General features: G+C 38.5%; 1 long non-coding RNA gene across 1 annotated transcript; it reads right to left on the minus strand.

The window, feature by feature from the left end:
* Window positions 1-1128: 1128 nt before the first annotated feature.
* LOC140527818 (uncharacterized) lies at window positions 1129-6160 on the minus strand. The gene is made up of 3 exons (XR_011974934.1): window positions 5765-6160; window positions 2196-2333; window positions 1129-1253 (listed from the first exon to the last, which is right to left on the minus strand). It is a non-coding gene; the product is annotated as an uncharacterized lncRNA (long non-coding RNA).
* Window positions 6161-12203: the final 6043 nt, after the last annotated feature.

Here is a 12203-nt window from a genome sequence, read left to right on the forward strand (position 1 = left end):
TCTTATTTCTTTTAAGGAAGGGTTTACATAGCTCATCTCTTTCAGATACATAGTATAATAGGTACATGATAACACTTTCCTTTGAGCTCTATTGGCATGAGCAAGTCATCTAGGCTTTCTGCTTCTCAGTTTCATCACCATTCAAATGGGAGTAAATAGAATACCCACACTATTTTTTCTCACAAGGTAATGGGTAAATTGATTTGAAAAAGAAATCTCTTAAATGCAGGAGGAATTCATTATTACAAGCCCAGGTCATTAAGATTCCAAATGGCCCAGCTGGCAGGATTAAATATTGGGAGATCACTCAGAAAATCTCCTCTCTTTGAAAGTTTAACTGCCTAAATCAGAAGATTGGAAAGTCTTCCTAGGGTCTTGTTGGAGGTGGGCACATATGCAAATGTCTACCAAAAATCTAGGAACATATATGTATTACCTTTCAAATCTCTGTTCCCTCTTCCTCCTAACTCCTGTGGGTTTTGCATCCTCTTTGGTATCTCTGAAGTGAAAGCTTTATGAACATTTAAAAGTTTTGGAAACATTTAAAATGTATACATTTCCAAAGCTTAGATAAGTGATTTACACAGAGTTCCAAAAAAGGAAGAGGGCTTTGCTCTCCAGTTGTTTTACTGTTCTCTCTTTATATGTCCAAATATTAGATGAGGCCATCTGTCTCTGTGTATGAACATGCTACAGTTATAGGAGGCCCTTACATATTTATTTTTCTCATGTTTAAGAATCAGAAATAAATAGTATTGCTAAATATAATACATCTTACAGGTGTTCAAAACTTTTCACATGATTTGATTAAATACATTTACAAGCATGGAGAAATCTGAAAATTGTTAACCTGCTTAAAGAAATTTTTGGATAAAGTTGAAGTTAATAACACAAAAGATCTTGAGGCTGGTTTTAGTAAACAGTTTCAGGATAGTGAATCAACAAGGATAATTAAGTAAACAGCCCAAAATAAACCAGTTCCTACCCTTTTAAAGTATAAAATGGAAATAGAATATATATGTATATATATGTGTACATATATATACATATATATATGGATTTTAAGACTGCTCTTTCATTATTTCTTTAAATTAACTATTTCTTTGAATTTGTCAGTCTTACCTTCCTGATCCTTGGCAGGTCCACCCAAAGTAAATTTTGGATCAGAAGCCCTCTCCAAACTGTTGATTTGGGGTGAAAGGGCCTGATTAAGTGCCTTCTGTTTTCTGTACTGATTAATTAGTTCATAATGACTATAAAATAAAATATAAAACATAATATTTCTACATCAAGCGAGATAAAATTATATGCACCAATCTCTGCAAATCTCAGACCTTAAATAATCAGATTATCACCAAAATTTTTTTTATTCTTTTGATAAAGTCTGTAGAGTATAACTAATCATTCAATGTAGACATAATACACATGTACTCAAAGTCACAGTAATAGAGAATTACAGATTCAGAGCTTTAGATCATTTACTCTAATCACTTTATTTTATAGATTAAGTAACTGAGTCCCAGAAAAGGTTAACAGTTGTCCAGGATGACACCTATAGTGAGAGGCATGATTTCTCCTCAGGTCCTCTGGCTCCAATTAGAGCACTCTTTCCTGTGTACCAAACTGCCTCTCTGTAAATTCTAATGTTGACTATTAATATTTATGATTTATTCTTTTTAGTTATCACTCATTTGCAGGTGTCCAAGATGTAATGAGATTTTCCCTAAAACTAACTTAAGGTCTACTATCATTGGGAAGTGTCAGTAAAGATCAAAAAACAATCAAACAAACAAACAAAAAAACCCCTGCCTCTCTAAAGCAGACCTTATAAGTAAATTTTTGTGAAGTGAACTTTTGTGAAGATCAAATAATAAATGTATGGAAAACATTGGAAAGCCTTACAGAACTATAAAAATGGCAGCTATCATCCTCATTATTATTACTTCTGAAAAATATGATCTCAGATTACTTGACTTTCCTTTGTAGCCTGTCTCCTGTTTATGTCCTCCTGAACTTAGATGACCTAACTTGGCCATTTGTCCAGTTTCTTCTTATTGCCTTTAAGTAGTATGCTTGCTAGATGCTTGCTATATTATATGACTATGAAAGTCCCAGGCAGTCTCAGTTGTATGGAAGAAAAATTCCTTTAAATGCAACTATATAAAAATAATTAGAATTATAATGTTAGTACTTACATGGAATGACCACTGAAAACAGCATGATCCTCAGCTGTCCATCCAAATGTATCTCGGCAAGACAGATCAATATCATACTGAAGCAGAAGACTGACTATACCTGTTGGGTCACAACTGGCAGCAATCATCAGGGCTGTTCTAGAATAACAAAGAAACCATTCCCATTTAAGAATTTAAACTAGTCACAAGTAATTAGATTTTTCTTGATATGTTTCAATGACAGAATATCTCATATATGAGGTAATATGCTTGTGGAACATGAACACTTAGTAAGGGATGTGAGTCCTTTTTTGCTTATGTGCAGCATGAAAAATGGCAATTAGGACCAGAATGAAAGGTAAGAATGAGAGGGGTGTTTTTTTGTCTTCTAAAGAGTTTCAGCAGGGACTGTCAAATTTAAGTCTTCATGACAGACAAGAAGGCAGTGCATCAAAGCCATTTGTGTACAAAAGTGAAGAACTTTCAGAAGGACCCTACACACACTTTTCACTTGTTTGCTAGCCTTGAAAGTAAAGTGGAGGCTCTTTGCACGTGATGTTTATGAACAAGCCTATGTGAGTGAAGAAAAGGTCATCACCAGTAAGGTGTCACCATTGGATCTGAGGAAGGCCCATTAACTCATGAAGGCAGATAATTAAGAGTTAGTGTGATTACGAGCTGTACTAGTAGAGAGAGTATCTACAACAATGAAAACACAGATATCTGAAGTACTGAGTTTGTTGTATGCTAACTCATTCACGGATTTTCTGCCTAAGGCAGTATTGTAGCTATATCGTAATGTCAAGTAGAGATTTGCTGTTCCTTCACTATTTAGTGATAACTGATATGTCAGGCTGACTCTGTTAAAGGTGGAAGTAGTGTAAAAAGTATCCTCAGTGGAGAAACTCTGGATATTTTTAAAGGTATTTTGAAGTGTTAATAAAATCTTTCTAACAGGTAGAAATGTTCATTCTGTTTAAACCTTTCTCTCTGACTCAAAATCTCAATGTCAAACATAAGAAAAATCCAAAAGGAATCAGCAAATTTTATTTCTGGGGGGGAGGGAAATAATCGATTATGAGGAAGATTGAAACTGATGGAGTCATAAACTCTGGTTTTAGTATTTAATATTATCCTATGCTTAAAAGTATTAGCTTTGTTTTTTAAAAAATAATATTTAGTTTTGGGAACCAAGATGGTGGAGTCAGCAGTAAACTGCCATAACTCTCCCATATATACCTCTAAACAACCATAAAATAGTGCCCCAAAACAAATTCTGCAACAGCAGAACCATCAAAAGTACAGGGTTGAACAATCTTAGAGCCCCAAAAACTTGGAAGATTGGCAGGAAAGGTCTTTCTCATTTGGGTAAAAGGGAGCATAGTCCAGGACAGGAAGTATCCCAGCAGGTTAGTAGAAAGCCCCATGTCAACAAAGCAGTGGTAGATCGAGAGCCCCAGTATGGTGGAATAGGCCAATCCAACAGCAAGACTACCCATGTGCCTCAGAATAGCCAGGGGAGTGGGCAGACTCCAGTTCTGAGAACCTACATGCCTCAGCTTAGACGCAGGCAAACAGGAAGGCTCCATCCCTACAGGTGATTAAGCAAACAGGCAGCCACCAGTGGTCACAATGCCAAGTGCTTCAGTGAATCCCAAGGGACATGCTACAACACTCTACCAGCCATAGCACATGACAAACATCAGCACTAGAATCCCAGGACAGAATCAGGTAAGCTGCCAGTCCTCTATAGCAGTGCCTATAGCAGTGCCAGTCATCCCCACTAGCACTCCCATAGCACAGCACCAGACAAGAGGCTTCCCCATGGGCCTAAGCAAAACAGTGCAGCACCAGGTAAACAGCCAGGGACAGTAGACCCTCCCACAAGAATCCTGAAACAGTGCCCTTTCCACATTGTGAACAGAGCTCAATTAGAAAAGAAAGAAAAAGAAAAAAAGATGAGTGAAAAACAATTGAAAAAAAACTCATCATAGAAAGCTATTGTAGTCACAGGGACAGTGGAGAAAAAATTCACAGAAGGAGAATGATGTCTAAACACCTATAGGCAAAATCCTAAAGAAAAAAGAGAAGTGGTCTCAAATCCAGAGAGAGCTCATGGAAGAGCTCAGAAAGGAACTTAAAAATCATAGAAGAAAGGTACAAGGAAAAGTGGGAAAAGAAATGAGTGATACAAGAGAATTATGACAATATAAAATATTTGGGAGTCTACCTTCCAATACAAACTAACCAACAATGAACACAATTACAAAACACTTTTCACACAAATCAAGTCAGGTATACATAAATAGAAAAATGTCAGTTCCTTAAGGATAGACCAAGCTAACATAATAAAATGACAATGCTACCAAAACTAATTTACTTATTCAGTACCATACCAATCAAACTACCAAAAATTATTTTATAGAAATAAAAAATGAAATTCATGTGAAAGAACAAAAGGTCCAGAATATCAAGGGGATTAATGAAAAATAATACAAGTGAAGGTGGCCTATCTCTACCAGATCTAAAACTGTATTGTATAAAGCAGCAATCATCAAAACTACTTGAGACATGCTGAGAAACAGAGTAGTGGATCAATGGAATATGTCAGGTATCCAAGAAGCATGGTCAATGACTACAGTAATCTACTGTATGAAAAATCCAAAGACTACAGCTTCTGAGATAAGAATTCACTATTTGACAAAAACTGTTGGGAAAACTGGAAAAAAAGACTCATGACAGAAAATGTTATCCACATTCAGAGAAAGAATTATGGAGTCTAAATGGAGTTTGAAGCATACTGTTTTCTCTCTCTCTTTTTTGGCTTTTTCTGTCTCCTGGTTTTCCTCTTTTATTCTAATAATTCTGTCACAACATGACTAATGCAGAAATGGATTTAATATGATTGTATATGTACAGCCTACATCAGTTTGCATACCAGCCTGGGAAAGGGGGAGGCCCTGGAAGGAGAACAATTTTGAACTCAGAATCTGAAAAAAGGGAACATTGAAAACTAAATATAAATAAATTCCTCTGTGAGGATTTTATGGAATGAGGACAAAAGTCATGTAGGATAAGAAAGCATGGAAGGACTAAAATCTGAACCAGTGGCATAAGTATCTACAATGATAAGATCACAGGTCCATCAAAGGCCTTCATATTATTCTTATATTGATTTGTATTTGACAACACACATATTCTTAAGGACAATCAAAGGAAGAAGGAGCAAAGAGTACACACATCAATTTTCATGGGTGACATGAAGATTATTTCATGTAGAGAATCAATTGTATCACGAGTGCTCAAAACTACTATGTGATGATCTTAAGTTACTTAAAATCAAATAGCGAAACCTGCAAAAAGAAATCACCAATGGACGATGGATGGCACGCCCACATGAATGGCTTTCTCTGTGGCAGAAGCATAAATACTAGTTCTTTTCAGAGTTGATGTTTGTGGACATTTTCACCCTTTCCCAATGATGATCAATTTCAACTATTGTGGTTCACTAAGAGTTCCCTGATTGAAGTTGTTCTTATTCCTCTAGAAACTGTTATCTCTTTTATTCTTTAAAGCTTTAATTACTGTACCTGTCAAGCCTATCTGAGGTATTCCCATTTGCTCCATTCTTCAAGAAAAGATCTACCATATCTTGGTTATTTTCTTTAACTGCAAGCAAAAGTGGTGTATAGCCTTCCTGAAAAATCATATTAAAGATGGTGTTACAGTACACAAGAATTATTTATATGATTCAATTCAGTTGAAAGCATTTTGTGAACATCCTGTGAACTTGCTAATGACATGCTAAGGAAGTAAGCTACAATGGAACTTTGGAATGAGAGCAGGGCATAAAGCCTGCTTCTGTTAGTTAATTTCCGTGTGACCAGAAGTAAATTATTTCACTTCTTTGGGGCTTAGTTTCCTCATATGTAAATGACCAAATGAAACTAGATAGCCTGTGGGATTTCTTCCAGCTAGTAATTTGTGATCAGGAGATAGAAAGCCAGAATTTGTAAGACTTTCATATTGTTTTAGAAGTATCTTCCTTTCTTGCTGTCTTCATGTCATGATCAGTTATTGTATGCACGCAGCCAACCTTATTTCCCCAGTATTCTGCCAAGCTAAAACTATACTCAGGTCAGTTTTAAAGTTGTCTAGCTCTCTTCACACATTCCCCTGAAGTGTGTACAACCAGCCTCAAAAACTCAAGAAAATCTTGCCTTGAGGTGATAAAACTGGGAAGCAAGTCATTCTTTTGATATTTTCTCTCCCTTCACAACCCTCCTAATGTATACTTTGTTTTTTTTATTTTCTCTCTTGAATTGTAGTGACTAAGAATTAAACCTTTTCTTAAAAAATCAGGAATTATTCAGTAACTCTAGGAAGGAAATGGTATAGTGTTTAGGAAACAGAAAAAAAAAAAAACCCTAGATATACCTAAGAATTTGTTCTTGTAAAAATTCTGTCTTTGCAGTTTTATGTTTCATAGGAACAAATTTTAAAAGATTATTTTTAAAAACATTATGGAATTTCTACATGACAAATTAACATTGTGTTATCATAAGTAAAGGCCTATATGTAGAAAAGTATTGCAGACAAATATTTAATGGAACCTTTGCATTCTGGGGAGCAGACCTAATAAAGCATGCAAAGAAAATTCTAGAGAGACAGCTGTGATGGAATGAATAGAGAGCTAAACTCAAAGTCAGTAAAACCTAGATACAAGGCCTGCTGCTGGCACACTTATAGTGTCTGGGTGACCCTGGGAAGTCACTTGACATTTCAGCATTCCAGAACACTCCCTAAGTCAAGTTTTCATAATCTTTTTTGTGTCATGCACACCTTTTCAGAATAATGCTTTTAAATACCTAAAATATAGAGAATGCAAAGGAAGCCAATGACATTGAAATAACTATACCATAAATGTTGATTTTTTTTTTTTTAATTAATGGATCCCAGGTTAAGAATCCCTACTCTAAGATTAAATCTTAGAGCAGGACCTGGTCTAAAGCAGTAGAGGGAAGTTCCTCATTAGGAGGTCCTAATGAAGTAAATGAAATTTCCTCCTCTATTCCCTCTTCCCATCAGAAAATTCCAAAGGCCAATGAACTCTGACTACAGAATGATTTTAAGATATTTGCATGAAAGAAATGCTTCCAAGAATGAATGACCTATAAATATGTGAATTGGACAATGCCTGGTTTACACATTTTAGCTCATAAAATACTTTATCACACAAGAGGTGGGCTTCTACCTTGTTTTTTGCTTCCATGTCTATTTGATATCTAAGCAGCTTTGCTGCTATCTTTATGTTATGTCCAGAGGCAGCATAGTGAAGTGCAGTGTTGTGGTGGGTATCCAGAAGACTAGGGTCTGCACCGTGCTCCAGCAGGACACTTGCACACTCCTCCTGCTGACACTGCACTGCCTGTCAATGGAATGTAGAGAAAGAGACAATAAAAATACTCTAAAAAAATTAGTATACTAAAATATCATCAGTGATATTTAGTTAGTATAGCACATTTTCTTAATCAAAACGCTTTGTGTAGACCAGCACGGTTAACTAGTACATACCTTGATTAAAGATGTCTGATGGTGCTTGTCACGCAGGTTTAGTTCGCATTTTCTCTCCACTAAGAGAGACACAACATCTGGATAGCCATTTGCAGAGGCCAGGTGTAGAGGTGTCCTACGGAAATGAGAGAGCTATGTGACTGCTGGAGATTTACAAAAATCAAAATTGTACTATTATTAGGTACTACAGTTCTAAAATAAAACGCATTGCTCTTACTATGCCTGAAGTCTAAATCACCGCCAAAATAAATGTAAGTGGCCACCACTGTCACCCGAGGAAATCTACAACGTGCATTACTTCTTACTACCGCATGTGATGGCCCAATCCAAACACCATTTCACTAGAAGAGAGCACCTCGCCACTGAGGAAGAGGAAATCAGCTGGACGGTGGCTGAAAGAGAAATCAAGGCGTTTCCCTTCCATAAAAATGGGCAGGCAGGAGGGTGAGGGGCCAGCTTGGGATCCAATCTCCAGGAGGCAGAGCCTGCCCCTGCCCTGTCCCAGGTGCTGAAGGGAAGAGCTTCTCCAAGGGTTAGCCCAGGCACACGCACCCACGTGGAGGGAGGGGGGAGGGGGAGTGACTTAGGCTGTTCCTGGGGGCGGGGGGACCTTCCCTTCTCTGTCCGTCACCCCCCTCTCACCTCTTGTCTTTATCCACATCGTCCACTCTTGCTTGGCCGCGCAGCAGCAGGTGCTGCAGCTTCTCCACATCCCCCAGGGAGGCAGCTTTATGGATCTTCCCGAGGTCCTTCACTATGATGACATAGCCGGCACCTGGGCCGAACGGTCGGACCCCGCTGTCCCTCCTGGAGGAGAAGGAGGAGCGAGGTGGAGAGCGCCCTCTCCTTCGAAACATTTTGAAAATCTTCATCCTGGGGGCGGGTTTCAGAGATGGTCGGAAGAACTCATGAAGAGTTCTCCTTGGGTCACTCAGCCTTCTCTGGGCGCTCGCCTCCTCTCCAAAAAACTTCAAAAGTCAGAGACTCCAAAGAAACTGCGTCCGAACAGGGCAACAGTCAGAAAGGAATCGATCCTGGAGACGTTTGGAGGGAAGTGCGCGTGCGTGTGCCCGCGATAGATGCGAGGGTCATGCACACACGCCCAACGAGAAAAATTAAGCCTGAGTGAGTGCGCCGGTGCCAGGTCCGTTATCTCTCTTTGGTGGGGTCCAAAGGTCAAGCTATTAGTGCCAGGTGCACATTGCTAACATCTTAATTCATCAGCAGAGGGCTACATGAGGTTGTTTTGATTTGCATCTCTCTAATCAAGTGATTTAGAGCATTTTTCATATGACTACAGATAACTTTAATTTCTTCCTCTAGAAACTGCCTGTTCATATCCTTTGACCATGCATTAACTGGTAAATGACTTCTATTCTTCTCAATTTGACCCAGTTTTCTCTATATTTTAGAAATGAGGCCTTTATCACAGACACTAGTTGTAAAAACTCCCAGTTTACTGCTTCCCTCCTAATTTGGTTGCATTGGCTATGTCTGTGCAAAACCTTATAAATTTAAGGTAATCAAAATTATCCACTTTCCATTTTATAGTATTCTCTATCAGTCACAAATTTCTCCATTCTCCTTAAATTGACGAATAATCTATTCCTTGCTCCCCGATTTTTTTTTATAATACCAGCCTTTATACCTTGATCGTGTACCCATTTGGACTTTTTCTGGTATGTGGTGTCAGGCATTGGACTATGCCCAATTTCTGCCACACTATTTTTCCCCTTTTCTCAGCAAGTTTGGCAAACAGTAAGTTCTTGTTCCAGAAACTGGAGTCCTTGGGTTTCTCAGACAATAGGCTACTATAATCACTGATTATGTGCCTTGTGTACCTAACCTATTCCACAGATCTACCTGTCTATTTCTTAACCAGTACCAAGTGGTTTTGATGATTGCTGCTTTTTAATACAATTTCAGGGATGTAGCAACAAGATGAGTGAGTGAGAGCATGTACTCATCCTAAACTTTACCATAAATTCCTTCAGATAACTCTAAAAAGAGAATCTGAATAAATCTGAGAGTGGCAGAATCCACTAGGAGACAGATTGTGATAGATTTCCAGCATAGGACAGCCGGGAAGTTAGACAGGAAGGATCTGTTACATGGGGCTGAGGGAGCACAGAGTGCACATGCTGCACCAGCACAGACCACACCATAGTGGAGTATCCAAACTGAAACTGAAGGAGCAGTTCGAATTCTTAAACATATCAGCCCAGGAAAGGAATCCAGTGGAACTCAGTTAGAGAGAAGTACAGGGCCCCTGGCAGCAGTCACTCCTGTGACTATCACCTCACAGATTAATTACTGTAAGTCACCTACTTGAACTTCCCAGAACCAAGATGGCAAAATGATTGATAAATACTTTATTCCTCCCCTTGTTGACCTGGAAAAACCCATAAAATATTTCCCCAGGTAAAATCCTGGAACAGTGGGATCAGCCTAAGCAGCAAACAGTCTCTTACCCATGAGGCTAGCAAAAGTGCAAAGGGGAGAGTGGTCTCTCTTGCTGTGACTGAAAGGGACCAGCGTAGAACCTGGGATGTCTGAGACAGCCCCTCCTCAGTGAACAAGAAGGAGATCTGGAACCCCAGGGGGTTGGAGAACACAAAGAACAACACCAAGAAGCCAGCCATGCCTAAGCACCCCAGGGGAATAGGGAAGAAGTTAGTGCAGACAGGTTCACCTACCTCTGAGCTTACCTATGCTCTAGTTCAACAGAGAAGAGCTCCTGTGGCCAGACTACTCCTCCCCCATAATTAACGCAGCTAGCTCCATGGTAACTCCTGGGAAATCTGGAAAGATTTGACCTGGCCTCTGCACTCTCACACCAGCCAGCTCAGCACCGGCTAGGCAGCAGCATTTATTTATTTATTTATTTGTTTATCTATTCATTCATTCAATCAATCATTGATTTATTGATTTATTTATTTCAAGTGTTTATTTCTTTTTAGTTTTCAACATTAATTTCCACAAAATTGTGAGTTCCAAATTTGCTCCCCAACTCACCCCTCACCCATCCCAAAACACTGTGCATTCTGCTTATCCTTCCCCCAATCTGCCCTCTCTTCTATCACAGTCCTCTGTTCCCTTTGTCTCAGAAATACTACTTTTACGACTGTATCCCCAAGAAAACAGAAAAATGGGAAAGGGTCCCACTGTACAAAAATATTTATAGCAGCATGTTTTGTGGTAGCCTAAAACTGGAAATCAAGGGGACGCCCATCAATTGGAGAATGGCTGAATAAATTACTGTATATGAAAGCAGTGGAATACTATTGTGCTATAAGAAATTATGAACATCAAGACTTGAGAGAGGCTTGGAAAACTTATATGATCTGATGCTGAGGAAAGGATCAGAACCAGGAGAACTTTGTACACAGCAACAACCGCAATGTGCAAAGATTTTTTCTGGCAGACTTAGAACTTCATTGAATGCAAGGACTTAAAAAATTCCCAGTGGTCTTTGATGGCAAAATGCCTTCCACATCCAGAGACAGAATTGTGGAATTCAATTGCTGATTGGAGCAGATCATTTTTTTTTGTACTATGTTTTGGTTTGTTACATGAGTTCTCTCATTCATTTTAATGACTATTAAACCATGACTATGGTGAAAATTTATTAAATAGGAATATATGTGTAGAACCTATATAAAACTGTATGCCCTCTTGGAGAGAGAGGAGAGAGGTGGGGGAGGAGGGAGGGAAGGAAAAAATCTAGGTTGTATGGTAGTGATTGTGGAACACTGAAAATAAATAAATAAACAAAATTAGAATTCGGCAAGTAGAAGCTAATGACACTGTGACACATCAAGAATCAGTCAAACAGAATCTAAAGAATGAAAAGAGAAGAAAATGTAAAATATCTAATGGGAAAAACAACTGACCTGGAAAACAAATCGAGGAGAGAAAATGTAAGAATTATTGGTCTACCAGAAAGCCGTGGTGAAAAAAAAGATCCTGGACAATATCTTCCAAGAAACTATCAAGGAAAATGTCCCAGAAGTCCTACGTCCAGAGGACAAAATAGTTATTGAAGGAATCCACCGTTAACCTCCTGAAAAGGATCCCAAACTAAAAACACCAAGGAATATTGTTGCCAAATTCCAGAACTTATCAAGTGAAGGAGAAAATATTTCAGGCAGCCAGAAAGAAAGTATTCAAATATTGAGGAGCTACAGTTAGGATCACAGAGGACCTTGAAGCATCTACATTAAAAGATAGAGGGATTGGAATATGATATTGCATAAGGCAAAGGAGCTGGGACTACAACCAAGGATGAATTACCCACTAAAATTGAGCATAATATTTCAGATAAGGAGATGGAATTCAGTGAAATAAGGAATTTCCAGACCTTCCTGATGAAAAGGCCAGAGTTCAATAGAAAATTCTATCTTCAAACACAAGTCACAAGAGTGCCACAAAAAGGTAAATGGGAAAAAACTTGTT

The sequence above is a fragment of the Notamacropus eugenii genome, chromosome 2 (assembly GCF_028372415.1).
Source record: "Notamacropus eugenii isolate mMacEug1 chromosome 2, mMacEug1.pri_v2, whole genome shotgun sequence".
Taxonomy (NCBI): Eukaryota; Metazoa; Chordata; class Mammalia; order Diprotodontia; family Macropodidae; genus Notamacropus; species Notamacropus eugenii.